A 14,597-nucleotide genomic window follows, 5' to 3' on the forward strand; every position below is an offset into this window, starting at 1 on the left:
AGACAAAACAAAAAAAGTGTCCAAAAGTAAATATATTAAAATGATTTGTGGGGAATGTCCTAGGAGTCCCTATTGAGGTAACCTATTTACACCTTCCTGACCGTGGAGGTTGGCACCCTAGGGGGAACGTTGTGGCGCCCCCGCTCAACGATGGCTGTCCCTAGGGGCCCTATTGTACCCTAGCACCACTAATGAAGTCCCTTCCCCGATGCTAAGGGAACCTCTACCAAATAACAGAGACAAACCTACGATGAGGGGGACCCTAGAACCCACAAAATGTTACACATAAAAAGGAACACATGAATAGATAGGCCTATGGGGAGACAGTGCTGTCTTGACTCATGGCTCAGGCATATAAATATGACTGACAAAAGTACAATACATCATGACTCATCAGCTGCAAACAGTATGTGTCAATCCACCTAATTATCGCAGCATGTGTATTGCTTCACAGACATGTATATGTATAGTCCAAAATACCACATCCTCATAGGTCATGATTAATAAACTTAGCCAAGGTCGAAAAACACATGTAGAGCTTATGCCCACACCATCAGTTTTCAGATCTCATCATATTATCAAAAAGCGGATAGAACATATCCTCGGTGGAAAGCTCAAAATAAAAATGGGATACTCATCGTATACTCCAACAGCCTCCCCATAGCCTAAATACGCCTCGACGCGTTTCACCCCTCTGGGATCATCAGGAGGCTCGATAGCAACCTTACTAGTGTCCTAGTGTGGTAAAGTGGCCGGACTGTCCCGATATCCCTCCATTTAAATCCGCCACCACAGCGTACGCCAGCCCTGAACGCTGCGTGGAGACACTCCCCCTAGCATCTGTGCGCATGTCAAGCCGGAGCGTCACAGATCACCTGATAATCAGGGCGCTCTGTCGGCACATCTCCCCACAGTGCGCATGTCTGAACTCCAGACAGAGATCTCGCAGTATGTCTCGTGATAACTTGACATAGATCGATCGAGTGCGCACCCGCAGCATGTCTCATGATAGCTTAACATAGATCAATCCGGTGCGCACCCCAGCCACACAGCGCACATAACAACCGCTAACATATAAGATAGTGATCTCGGACCAAATAGCGCAATGTCAATAGTATATATATAAACAGGACACGCATCTTGTTAAACAGTCGCATGCGTCAGATAACCAACAACAACCCGGAGACCATAGCGATATCTCCTAATGACATAAATACGAATAATCTCTAAAAAAAGAGAGAGATAATATCATGCACAGGTCCTAATATAAACATTGTATATAGCCATAGAGGCAGATAGATACAGACTAATAGAAATTCAGTTCCCGATATATGTATATATGAGCTTATCAATAATTCACTTAATTTATCCTGGAGACCTCAATAGTTTTCTCCAATACTAAGTTACATAAAAACATACTAAAGATGAATAACCATTTTATTAAATCTACCTAGATGGTTATTGATTAGGGGGTCTCACGTCTCCAGGAAAAATGAGGGAAATGATATCAAAACAATCTACATGGAAAATCCATAGGGGTCTTAGTCTAGACTCCCCCAAGAGTTGCAATCAGGTCCAGCATTCAAAAAGAGGTACTAAATAAAAATAAAAAATAATAAATAGAAGAATATATTCTCATTGGTTAGTATATGGCAAACATTACAATCAAGAAATACAGTAAAGGCCTAGCCTGACGTATTTCAAGGGGCCTGTTCTACTATAAAAAACAGGCAAATGACAGTTGTTCATTGAGGCCTAATGGTTCGAGGCTTTCCATTCTGAAGATCCACTCACACTCTCTTTTGAGGATGGTCTTATCTATATTGCCCCCACGGGGATTCAGATTGACCACGTCAATGATCGTAAATTTTATATCCGCAAGGGAATTATTGTGCGCACATCGCATATGTATAGCAAGTGGAGTATCCCTTCTATTTCTGATATCTCCCACATGTTCCCCCACTCTCCTTCTAAACTCCCTTTTGGTTTTACCTACATAATCTTTTGGGCAGGAACATGTGGCAAGATAGACCACACTAGTGGTCTTACAATTTGAGAAGTCTCGTTGATAAAAAACCTTCCCTGTCACCGAACTGTTGAAGGATTTGTTAGGTTTCATCCACTTACATAAACTGCAGCCTCCACATTTAAAGAAGCCGACAGGTTTCCTCTCAAGCCAAGTTCCTTTCTTGGCCGGTCTCTTGTACTGGCTATGCACTAGCATATCCCTCAGAGATTTCCCCTTCCTGAATGTGATATTTGGCCGTTCGCCTATCAGGCCACCAATCTCGGGGTCCAATCTCAAAATGTCCCAATGTTTCATCAAGATTGTTCTAACTTCTTGATGTTTGGTATTGAATGTACCTATAATCCTCAGAGTTTCTGACATATCCTTATCAGTATGTTTTTGTAAAAGTTGTTGCCTATCTGCTTTCTCAGCAAATTTAAATGCTGTATCTAGAACATGTAACGGATAACCCTTCTCTCTAAATCTGTTATACATGTCTCCAGCCTGATTATAGAAATAGTCATTCCTCGAACAATTTCTCCTCAGCCTAAGAAACTGGCCTTTAGGGATACCTCTCTTTAGAGGAGTTGGATGGTGACTCTGCCAATGAAGCAGACTGTTAGTGCTAGTGGGTTTGCGATGAATGATTGTGGATATAGTTCCAAAGGACTCTCTCCTGATTTTAACATCCAAAAAGACCAATACTTGTTTCTCGATCTCATGGGTAAATCTGAGATTGATATCATTGCAATTGAGTTCACCTAAAAAAGTCTCAAATTGTCCTTTACTGCCTGTCCATACCACAAAAACATCATCTATATAACGATACCACATAGAGATATATTCCTGCCACCATTTTAATTCTCCTCCAAAGACAATGGTTTCCTCCCACAAGCCCAGGAACAAATTTGCATACGAAGGGGCACAAGAACTCCCCATCGCAGTGCCCCTGAGCTGGTGGAAGTACTCCCCATCAAAGGTAAACACATTATGTGTAAGTGTGAAACCAAGAAGAGATAATACAAAGGCATTGTGTTTTCTACAGGCTATTGATCTCTGTTGAAGAAAATGTTCCACACTTCTCATTCCATCCCGATGTGGGATGCTACTGTATAGTGCTTCAATATCGATCGATGCCAGCCAAGCATCCCCATCAAGGTGAATACCCTCCAATTTCAATAAAAGATCCGATGTATCCCTGAGGTATGATGGCATCGAAATAACAAAGGGACATAGAATTTGGTCAACATAGATCCCACAATTTTGTGTCAGGGAATCAACCCCTGAGACTATGGGTCGTCCCTTAAGTGGATCTAGACCTTTATGCACTTTTGGAAGTGCATAAAAAGTCGCCATTACCGGAAACTTGGGTAACAAAAAATCATATTCAGTCTTTGAAATTAATTTGTCAAGCAAGGCCCCCTCGACCATTTCAGTCAATTCTCCCTTATATTTAGGTATTGGATTAATGTTAAGGACCTCATATGTTGACCTGTCCTGTAGAATATTTTGACACATCTTGTGATATTCACGATGGTTCATAATCACAAGATTACCACCTTTGTCAGATGATTTTATGACCACCTGATCATTGTTTTTAAGACCAAAGAGAGCATCACGTTCTCCTACTGTCAAATTTTCTACTTCATCCCAGCCCTTCTTTTTATTATTGAGCATTTTGAGATCTCTCTCCACTAGTGACATAAAAATGTCAATGTTTTTAGTGTCACCCAATGGTGGCATCTTTTCACTTTTATTCTTTAATTTAGTGAATGGACCTTTACCGTCCTCTGGGATGTTCTCATTCTCTCTAAGGAGACCCACAAGTGCTTGATAACTCTCGATATCTTCATCACTGAGACCCTGCCTGAGGCATTCCTCTCGATCATTGTGTCTAAAAAATTTCTTCCATTTTAATTTTCTACAGAACAGGTTCAAATCCTTTACCCACTCGAAACAATTGTAACTATTTGTCGGCACAAAGTTAAGGCCCCTTGATAGCACATTCAATTCCTCTCCACTCAGAATATGCGAGGACAGATTTAAAACCTGACCTTTGATTAATTGAACCGAGTTCTTAGCTGGTAACCTGCCCTCGCACCTTCCTCCAAAAAAGAGGAGGATAAGGGTGTAGTAGAAGAGGGAGTCACAGAGGGGGGTCTTACAGGTGCCGCTGGTATGCTGGATACTATATGGGATACTTGTTGTCTCATCCCACCCCTGTATGACCCCCTTCCTCGTCTCCTCCCTCCCCTCCCCCCCTGCCATCTCTGTTTAGGGACAGCACCTCTAGAAAAAGGTGCACAAAATAGTGTATTTTCAGTTCTCTCTGTGTCAGAGGTCTCTAAATCTGAAGATGATGCCTCAGAATGCCTCTCTGTTTGAAAATTAAATATTTGGTTTTCACTGAAATCTCTCAGGTCCCTCTGAAACTGAAGATGTTTTCTTTCCTTCAAAAGGGCCTGATATCTTTCCACAGAGGTTTGTAGAAGTCCCTCCCTCCTACCAAAATCAGAGTCAGTTTTATGCTTCAATACCTGCTCAATCAATCTATTAAGTTGGCTATTTGTTTTCAATCAATAACCATCTAGGTAGATTTAATAAAATGGTTATTCATCTTTAGTATGTTTTTATGTAACTTAGTATTGGAGAAAACTATTGAGGTCTCCAGGATAAATTAAGTGAATTATTGATAAGCTCATATATACATATATCGGGAACTGAATTTCTATTAGTCTGTATCTATCTGCCTCTATGGCTATATACAATGTTTATATTAGGACCTGTGCATGATATTATCTCTCTCTTTTTTTAGAGTTTATTCGTATTTATGTCATTAGGAGATATCGCTATGGTCTCCGGGTTGTTGTTAGTTATCTGACGCATGCGACTGTTTAACAAGATGCGTGTCCTGTTTATATATATACTATTGACATTGCGCTATTTGGTCCGAGATCACTATCTTATATGTTAGCGGTTGTTATGTGCGCTGTGTGGCTGGGGTGCGCACCGGATTGATCTATGTTAAGCTATCATGAGACATGCTGCGGGTGCGCACTCGATCGATCTATGTCAAGTTATCACGAGACATACTGCGAGATCTCTGTCTGGAGTTCAGACATGCGCACTGTGGGGAGATGTGCCGACAGAGCGCCCTGATTATCAGGTGATCTGTGACGCTCCGGCTTGACATGCGCACAGATGCTAGGGGGAGTGTCTCCACGCAGCGTTCAGGGCTGGCGTATGCTGTGGTGGCGGATTTAAATGGAGGGATATCGGGACAGTCCGGCCACTTTACCACACTAGGACACTAGTAAGGTTGCTATCGAGCCTCCTGATGATCCCAGAGGGGTGAAACACGTCAAGGCGTATTTAGGCTATGGGGAGGCTGTTGGAGTATACGATGAGTATCCCATTTTTATTTTGAGCTTTCCACCGAGGATATGTTCTATCCGCTTTTTGATAATATGATGAGATCTGAAAACTGATGGTGTGGGCATAAGCTCTACATGTGTTTTTTGACCTTGGCTAAGTTTATTAATCATGACCTATGAGGATGTGGTATTTTGGACTATACATATACATGTCTGTGAAGCAATACACATGCTGCGATAATTAGGTGGATTGACACATACTGTTTGCAGCTGATGAGTCATGATGTATTGTACTTTTGTCAGTCATATTTATATGCCTGAGCCATGAGTCAAGACAGCACTGTCTCCCCATAGGCCTATCTATTCATGTGTTCCTTTTTATGTGTAACATTTTGTGGGTTCTAGGGTCCCCCTCATCGTAGGTTTGTCTCTGTTATTTGGTAGAGGTTCCCTTAGCATCGGGGAAGGGACTTCATTAGTGGTGCTAGGGTACAATAGGGCCCCTAGGGACAGCCATCGTTGAGCGGGGGCGCCACAACGTTCCCCCTAGGGTGCCAGCCTCCGCGGTCAGGAAGGTGTAAATAGGTTACCTCAATAGGGACTCCTAGGACATTCCCCACAAATCATTTTAATATATTTACTTTTGGACACTTTTTTTGTTTTGTCTTTTGTGTTCACTTGTGGTGTAACCCTGGTGGGTTTTTTATTAATAAAATATTAGTTTTAGGGTATGCTATATGATTTTTACTTGAGACCCTTTAGTATTTAAATTGATTTTTGTTACTTATTCGGAGTTGTAATGGCCAGTTTTCTAGCAGGTCCGTTGAATTCAGACATTTGGTTAGAAGATGCAAATCAAGCATTTAACATTAGTGGTACTCTAGATAAGAGCACCGGCCCGTTGGCACTTAAGAATCTGTTTAATGAAGTCTATATTGGATATAAAGAATATCTTAAATCCTCGTGGGAGATTAGGACATTAGAAAACTATTTGAAAAATCGGATTGTACCAAGAGGACTTAGGATCAACATTAGTCCTTCTCAAAGAGTTGCGTCGCCTGAGTTTTTGAATATTTGGACGAAGGAATCCATTGAGTCATCAATCAGGTTTATGCAAATCTTATTAATAGAGGAAAAGAAGATTTTTGAGAAAACAAATAGCCAACTTAATAGATTGATTGAGCAGGTATTGAAGCATAAAACCGACTCTGATTTTGGTAGGAGGGAGGGACTTCTACAAACCTCTGTGGAAAGATATCAGGCCCTTTTGAAGGAAAGAAAACATCTTCAGTTTCAGAGGGACCTGAGAGATTTCAGTGAAAACCAAATATTTAATTTTCAAACAGAGAGGCATTCTGAGGCATCATCTTCAGATTTAGAGACCTCTGACACAGAGAGAACTGAAAATACACTATTTTGTGCACCTTTTTCTAGAGGTGCTGTCCCTAAACAGAGATGGCAGGGGGGGAGGGGAGGGAGGATACGAGGAAGGGGTCATACAGGGGTGGGATGAGACAACAAGTATCCCATATAGTATCCAGCATACCAGCGGCACCTGTAAGACCCCCCTCTGTGACTCCCTCTTCTACTACACCCTTATCCTCCTCTTTTTTGGAGCAAGGTGCGAGGGCAGGTTACCAGCTAAGAACTCGGTTCAATTAATCAAAGGTCAGGTTTTAAATCTGTCCTCGCATATTCTGAGTGGAGAGGAATTGAATGTGCTATCAAGGGGCCTTAACTTTGTGCCGACAAATAGTTACAATTGTTTCGAGTGGGTAAAGGATTTGAACCTGTTCTGTAGAAAATTAAAATGGAAGAAATTTTTTAGACACAATGATCGAGAGGAATGCCTCAGGCAGGGTCTCAGTGATGAAGATATCGAGAGTTATCAAGCACTTGTGGGTCTCCTTAGAGAGAATGAGAACATCCCAGAGGACGGTAAAGGTCCATTCACTAAATTAAAGAATAAAAGTGAAAAGATGCCACCATTGGGTGACACTAAAAACATTGACATTTTTATGTCACTAGTGGAGAGAGATCTCAAAATGCTCAATAATAAAAAGAAGGGCTGGAATGAAGTAGAAAATTTGACGGTAGGAGAACGTGATGCTCTCTTTGGTCTTAGAAACAATGATCAGGTGGTCATAAAATCATCTGACAAAGGTGGTAATCTTGTGATTATGAACCATCGTGAATATCACAAGATGTGTCAAAATATTCTACAGGACAGGTCAACATATGAGGTTCTTAACATTAATCCAATACCTAAATATAAGGGAGAATTGACTGAAATGGTCGAGGGGGCCTTGCTTGACAAATTAATTTCAAAGACTGAATATGATTTTTTGTTACCCAAGTTTCCGGTAATGGCGACTTTTTATGCACTTCCAAAAGTGCATAAAGGTCTAGATCCACTTAAGGGACGACCCATAGTCTCAGGGGTTGATTCCCTGACACAAAATTGTGGGATCTATGTTGACCAAATTCTACGTCCCTTTGTTATTTCGATGCCATCATACCTCAGGGATACATCGGATCTTTTATTGAAATTGGAGGGTATTCACCTTGATGGGGATGCTTGGCTGGCATCGATCGATATTGAAGCACTATACAGTAGCATCCCACATCGGGATGGAATGAGAAGTGTGGAACATTTTCTTCAACAGAGATCAATAGCCTGTAGAAAACACAATGCCTTTGTATTATCTCTTCTTGGTTTCACACTTACACATAATGTGTTTACCTTTGATGGGGAGTACTTCCACCAGCTCAGGGGCACTGCGATGGGGAGTTCTTGTGCCCCTTCGTATGCAAATTTGTTCCTGGGCTGGTGGGAGGAAACCATTGTCTTTGGAGGAGAATTAAAATGGTGGCAGGAATATATCTCTATGTGGTATCGTTATATAGATGATGTTTTTGTGGTATGGACAGGCAGTAAAGGACAATTTGAGACTTTTTTAGGTGAACTCAATTGCAATGATATCAATATCAGATTTACCCATGAGATCGAGAAACAAGTATTGGTCTTTTTGGATGTTAAAATCAGGAGAGAGTCCTTTGGAACTATATCCACAATCATTCATCGCAAACCCACTAGCACTAACAGTCTGCTTCATTGGCAGAGTCACCATCCAACTCCTCTAAAGAGAGGTATCCCTAAAGGCCAGTTTCTTAGGCTGAGGAGAAATTGTTCGAGGAATGACTATTTCTATAATCAGGCTGGAGACATGTATAACAGATTTAGAGAGAAGGGTTATCCGTTACATGTTCTAGATACAGCATTTAAATTTGCTGAGAAAGCAGATAGGCAACAACTTTTACAAAAACATACTGATAAGGATATGTCAGAAACTCTGAGGATTATAGGTACATTCGATACCAAACATCAAGAAGTTAGAACAATCTTGATGAAACATTGGGACATTTTGAGATTGGACCCCGAGATTGGTGGCCTGATAGGCGAACGGCCAAATATCACATTCAGGAAGGGGAAATCTCTGAGGGATATGCTAGTGCATAGCCAGTACAAGAGACCGGCCAAGAAAGGAACTTGGCTTGAGAGGAAACCTGTCGGCTTCTTTAAATGTGGAGGCTGCAGTTTATGTAAGTGGATGAAACCTAACAAATCCTTCAACAGTTCGGTGACAGGGAAGGTTTTTTATCAACGAGACTTCTCAAATTGTAAGACCACTGGTGTGGTCTATCTTGCCACATGTTCCTGCCCAAAAGATTATGTAGGTAAAACCAAAAGGGAGTTTAGAAGGAGAGTGGGGGAACATGTGGGAGATATCAGAAATAGAAGTGATACTCCACTTGCTATACATATGCGATGTGCGCACAATAATTCCCTTGCGGATATAAAATTTACGATCATTGACGTGGTCAATCTGAATCCCCGTGGGGGCAATATAGATAAGACCATCCTCAAAAGAGAGTGTGAGTGGATCTTCAGAATGGAAAGCCTCGAACCATTAGGCCTCAATGAACAACTGTCATTTGCCTGTTTTTTATAGCAGAACAGGCCCCTTGAAATACGTCAGGCTAGGCCTTTACTGTATTTCTTGATTGTAATGTTTGCCATATACTAACCAATGAGAATATATTCTTCTATTTATTATTTTTTTTTTTTATTTAGTACCTCTTTTTGAATGCTGGACCTGATTGCAACTCTTGGGGGAGTCTAGACTAAGACCCCTATGGATTTTCCATGTAGATTGTTTTGATATCATTTCCCTCATTTTTCCAGGAGACGTGAGACCCCCTAATCAATAACCATCTAGGTAGATTTAATAAAATGGTTATTCATCTTTAGTATGTTTTTATGTAACTTAGTATTGGAGAAAACTATTGAGGTCTCCAGGATAATTTAAGTGAATTATTGATAAGCTCATATATACATATATCGGGAACTGAATTTCTATTAGTCTGTATCTATCTGCCTCTATGGCTATATACAATGTTTATATTAGGACCTGTGCATGATATTATCTCTCTCTTTTTTTAGAGATTATTCGTATTTATGTCATTAGGAGATATCGCTATGGTCTCCGGGTTGTTGTTGGTTATCTGACGCATGCGACTGTTTAACAAGATGCGTGTCCTGTTTATATATATACTATTGACATTGCGCTATTTGGTCCGAGATCACTATCTTATATGTTAGCGGTTGTTATGTGCGCTGTGTGGCTGGGGTGCGCACCGGATTGATCTATGTTAAGCTATCATGAGACATGCTGCGGGTGCGCACTCGATCGATCTATGTCAAGTTATCACGAGACATACTGCGAGATCTCTGTCTGGAGTTCAGACATGCGCACTGTGGGGAGATGTGCCGACAGAGCGCCCTGATTATCAGGTGATCTGTGACGCTCCGGCTTGACATGCGCACAGATGCTAGGGGGAGTGTCTCCATGCAGCGTTCAGGGCTGGAGTACGCTGTGGTGGCGGATTTAAATGGAGGGATATCGGGACAGTCCGGCCACTTTACCACACTAGGACACTAGTAAGGTTGCTATCGAGCCTCCTGATGATCCCAGAGGGGTGAAACGCGTCGAGGCGTATTTAGGCTATGGGGAGGCTGTTGGAGTATACGATGAGTATCCCATTTTTATTTTGAGCTTTCCACCGAGGATATGTTCTATCCGCTTTTTGATAATATGATGAGATCTGAAAACTGATGGTGTGGGCATAAGCTCTACATGTGTTTTTCGACCTTGGCTAAGTTTATTAATCATGACCTATGAGGATGTGGTATTTTGGACTATACATATACATGTCTGTGAAGCAATACACATGCTGCGATAATTAGGTGGATTGACACATACTGTTTGCAGCTGATGAGTCATGATGTATTGTACTTTTGTCAGTCATATTTATATGCCTGAGCCATGAGTCAAGACAGCACTGTCTCCCCATAGGCCTATCTATTCATGTGTTCCTTTTTATGTGTAACATTTTGTGGGTTCTAGGGTCCCCCTCATCGTAGGTTTGTCTCTGTTATTTGGTAGAGGTTCCCTTAGCATCGGGGAAGGGACTTCATTAGTGGTGCTAGGGTACAATAGGGCCCCTAGGGACAGCCATCGTTGAGCGGGGGCGCCACAACGTTCCCCCTAGGGTGCCAACCTCCGCGGTCAGGAAGGTGTAAATAGGTTACCTCAATAGGGACTCCTAGGACATTCCCCACAAATCATTTTAATATATTTACTTTTGGACACTTTTTTTGTTTTGTCTTTTGTGTTCACTTGTGGTGTAACCCTGGTGGGTTTTTTATTAATAAAATATTAGTTTTAGGGTATGCTATATGATTTTTACTTGAGACCCTTTAGTATTTAAATTGATTTTTGTTACAAGGTACACCAGCCAGGACGGATAAAGCCAGAACAGGTTACCATGTTAAATTGCTTAACCAAGGAAAGATAGAGAAAACCTTGATGGGGATAGTCTGCTGCCTGCATTTCAGATGGAGAAGGCTCCATCACCTCAGGGCGAGGCAGAAGAAGCCCAACCCAGAGTCAAAATTGCAGATACTTTGTCTCCTAAACAGGTTCAGGAGGTCCGGGAGTTCATTAGCCAAAATACAGATGTTTTTTCGGAGCTTCCCGGACGCACCTCCCTAATCCAACATGACTTTGTCACAGAGCCACAGGCCAAAGCCATATCAGGTGCCTGGGGCCCGGCAACAAGCCATCTCGGAAGAGGTAAAAACTATGCTACAGTTAGGGGTCATAGAAGAGTCCCAAAGTGAGTGGGTCAGCCCAATAGTCCTAATACCCAGGCCTGATGGGTCTCCAAGATTCTGCAATGATTTTAGAAAACTTAATGACATTTGAAAGTTTGACGCCGACCCTATGCCTCAGGTTGACGAGCTGATAGAGCAATTTGGGCAGGCACGGTATTTTACAACTCTGGACCTCCCAAAAGGTTATTGGCAGGTACCCCTAACAGAGGCGGCGAAGGAAAAAACGGCTTTTGTGACACCCAAGGGGCTGTTCCAGTATAAGGTGTTACCCTTTGGGTTACATGGAGCACCAGCAACGTTCCAGCGATTTATGGATATTGTTCTCCGTCCCCATCGCTGCTATGCCTCAGCCTATCTAGACGATATTATTGTGTACAGCACTGACTGGGAAAGTCACTTAGCAAAAGTACAGGCAGTGATAGACTCTCTGCAACAAGCAGGGCTAACTGCCAACCCTAAGAAGTGTTCCATAGGGTTGGAGGAAGCTGGGTACTTGGGTTACGTCATTGGGAGAGGAGTTCTCAAGCCTCAAGTAAACAAAATGGAGGCAATTCAGAACTGGCCCCATCCCCTCACACCAAAACAGGTAAAAGCCTTTTTAGGTTTGGTGGGATATTACAGGCGGTTCATTCCCATCTTTGCAACCCTGTCCACGCCTTTAACAGACTGCTTAAAAGGGAGGAAATCTGTGATGGTCCACTGGAATGATCAGTTAGAGAAGGTCTTTACAAAGTTACAAGGGTACTGTGTGGTACACCAATCCTGATCACTCGAAATTTCAAAAAAGAGTTCGTTGTGCAGACGGATGCCTCTGAGATAGGGCTTGGGGCCGTGCTGTCACAGGAGGTTAATGGGGAAGAGCATCCCGTTAGTTTCCTAAGCCAGAAGCTTACCCCAGCTGAAACCAGGTACAGTATTGTGGAGAGAGCGTGCCTGGCCATCAAGTGGGCACTGGAGTCATTGCGCTACTATATTCGGTTGGTGACAGATCATTCCCCTCTTACGTGGATGAGTCAAGCTAAGGAGAGGAATGCCCGAGTTACCAAGTGGTTCCTGTCCCTGCAAAATTTTACATTTTCAGTAGAACATCAGGCAGGCAGACTACAGGGGAATGAAGATGCCCTGTCCAGAGTTCACTGTATGTCATGTGTCCACCCCCTTAGGGTTGAACATAGCAAGGAGGTATGTGGTACAGTAAAGGGTGTTTTACTGGATGGGAGATACATTTCTCCCAACAGGTTAATGTTTGGCCGGGTTTTTCCCTAAAGACAGGACCTGCGATGATGTCATGGTCACGTGATCAGCCCATGTGATGTTTACCTCACTTGTAGGAGGGGTTATGGGCTATGTAATGAAGGATGGTGTTATGCACATGGTGAGTGTGACTGGAAGTTACAGGAACTTGGCTCGACTTAGCCTGAACAAGATCCCCATGCTGCAGGACTATAGCAGCCAGACTCTCAACAACCCTGGGAATGGCACCTGGCGGATGCCGCGGACCTGGCAGCCGCTTAGCTAAGCTCGTCCCTTGCAAGGGGTGAGTCTGGGACCTGTGGTTCTCCAAGCTGGAGTACATTTATGTTTTTCCTTACTTTCTGTTAACCTGCTGTTTACAACGTGACATTAAACCACCGAAATTGGACTTTAAGCCTGTGTGTTGCCTCGTTACTGCAGCCCTGCCATTTCCTACAAGAGCGAATCCCTACAGTACTTTTATAAATCCTTAGTCCTGGCACATTTCTTCCATCGGGATTGCTATTCATTGCTATATAACAGTTGCTCTTCGCAGGTTAATGTCACTAGTATCAGCTTTGCGGCATCAGAAAGAAGAGTGTAGAAAAATGAAGTAAGATTTTCACTTGGTACATACAGAGTCAAGACAACATTATATGAAATGTCTTCAAATAGGTCATACAAGCTTATGAGTCCTGACTAGAGCTGAGAAAAAAGATTTATAGGATTCTGTTTTAGTGGCCACGTTAGTTGTTCCTGACTACATTACCAGAGCACTCTGATCCTCCTACTACTTGATGCGTTTTTGGTTCCTAATGTGATTTGTAGGCCAAGATATATATATATATATCATTACGTTGCAGTGCAATACACAGATGATGTCACAGGGACCTACGAATCAGAAGAGATACTGTGGATGCCGCAGATGATAGTAGGTTGGAAGGGCATGCCACAGACAACTGATGTGGCCACTGGACTAAGGTCTTGCAAAGTATTTTGCTCAACTCTAATCCTGAATATGCAGATAATAGGTGATATGTGGTGTGTAAGTATTTACTGAATAACAAGTTCCCATTAAAATGCACAGCAAAATAGTTTTATTATATTTCTGTTAACCTGGGTGTTATACACAGATGTGATATTTCCTGCATTACTGTAATAATTTTCATGCTGTAGAAACTATTCTAAATCAGTTACTTCAGTGAGCTCTCCAGCATCCTTGAAGGGGTTTCCAACCACTGGAACCCCTTGTATCTTGACAATGATGGGACAGCTAGTTTGATTCGGCCTTTCAGTCCCTTCACTATTCCTTTCTGCAGCGTAATGCACCCAACTAACCAGGTTGTGCAAAGAACTCCAGGCAGCCCTATGCAAGGGACTGGAGGTGTGATGCAGTTCCTCTCAACAGCGGGTAACAAAGGCATCTCTATGCTGAGAAAGATTAGGAATGCAGGGCTGCATAAGTGCAGAATTAGTGGGGGTCCAAAAGGCTGGACCCCCACTAATCATAAAGTGATGTCCCAGTGATATGCAATCACTTTACAAGATGGGAATAGAATTTTATTGGTAACTAGAAATGGTGCAAACTACAATTGCAATGTCCTGCATTTTGTGCATTAGCACTATAAATCCTGCCGAGAGGTATTAGTAACTTCAGCCCTTTGATAATTTCAAGTTTTGTGGCTTATGGAAATTTTGTGTCAATCATTGGCTATGTCACAATTGCAAATATTTATACATTTAT

The sequence above is a fragment of the Dendrobates tinctorius genome, unplaced genomic scaffold (assembly GCF_039654945.1).
Source record: "Dendrobates tinctorius isolate UK_male_01 unplaced genomic scaffold, ASM3965494v1 ptg000394l, whole genome shotgun sequence".
Classification (NCBI taxonomy): Eukaryota; Metazoa; Chordata; class Amphibia; order Anura; family Dendrobatidae; genus Dendrobates; species Dendrobates tinctorius.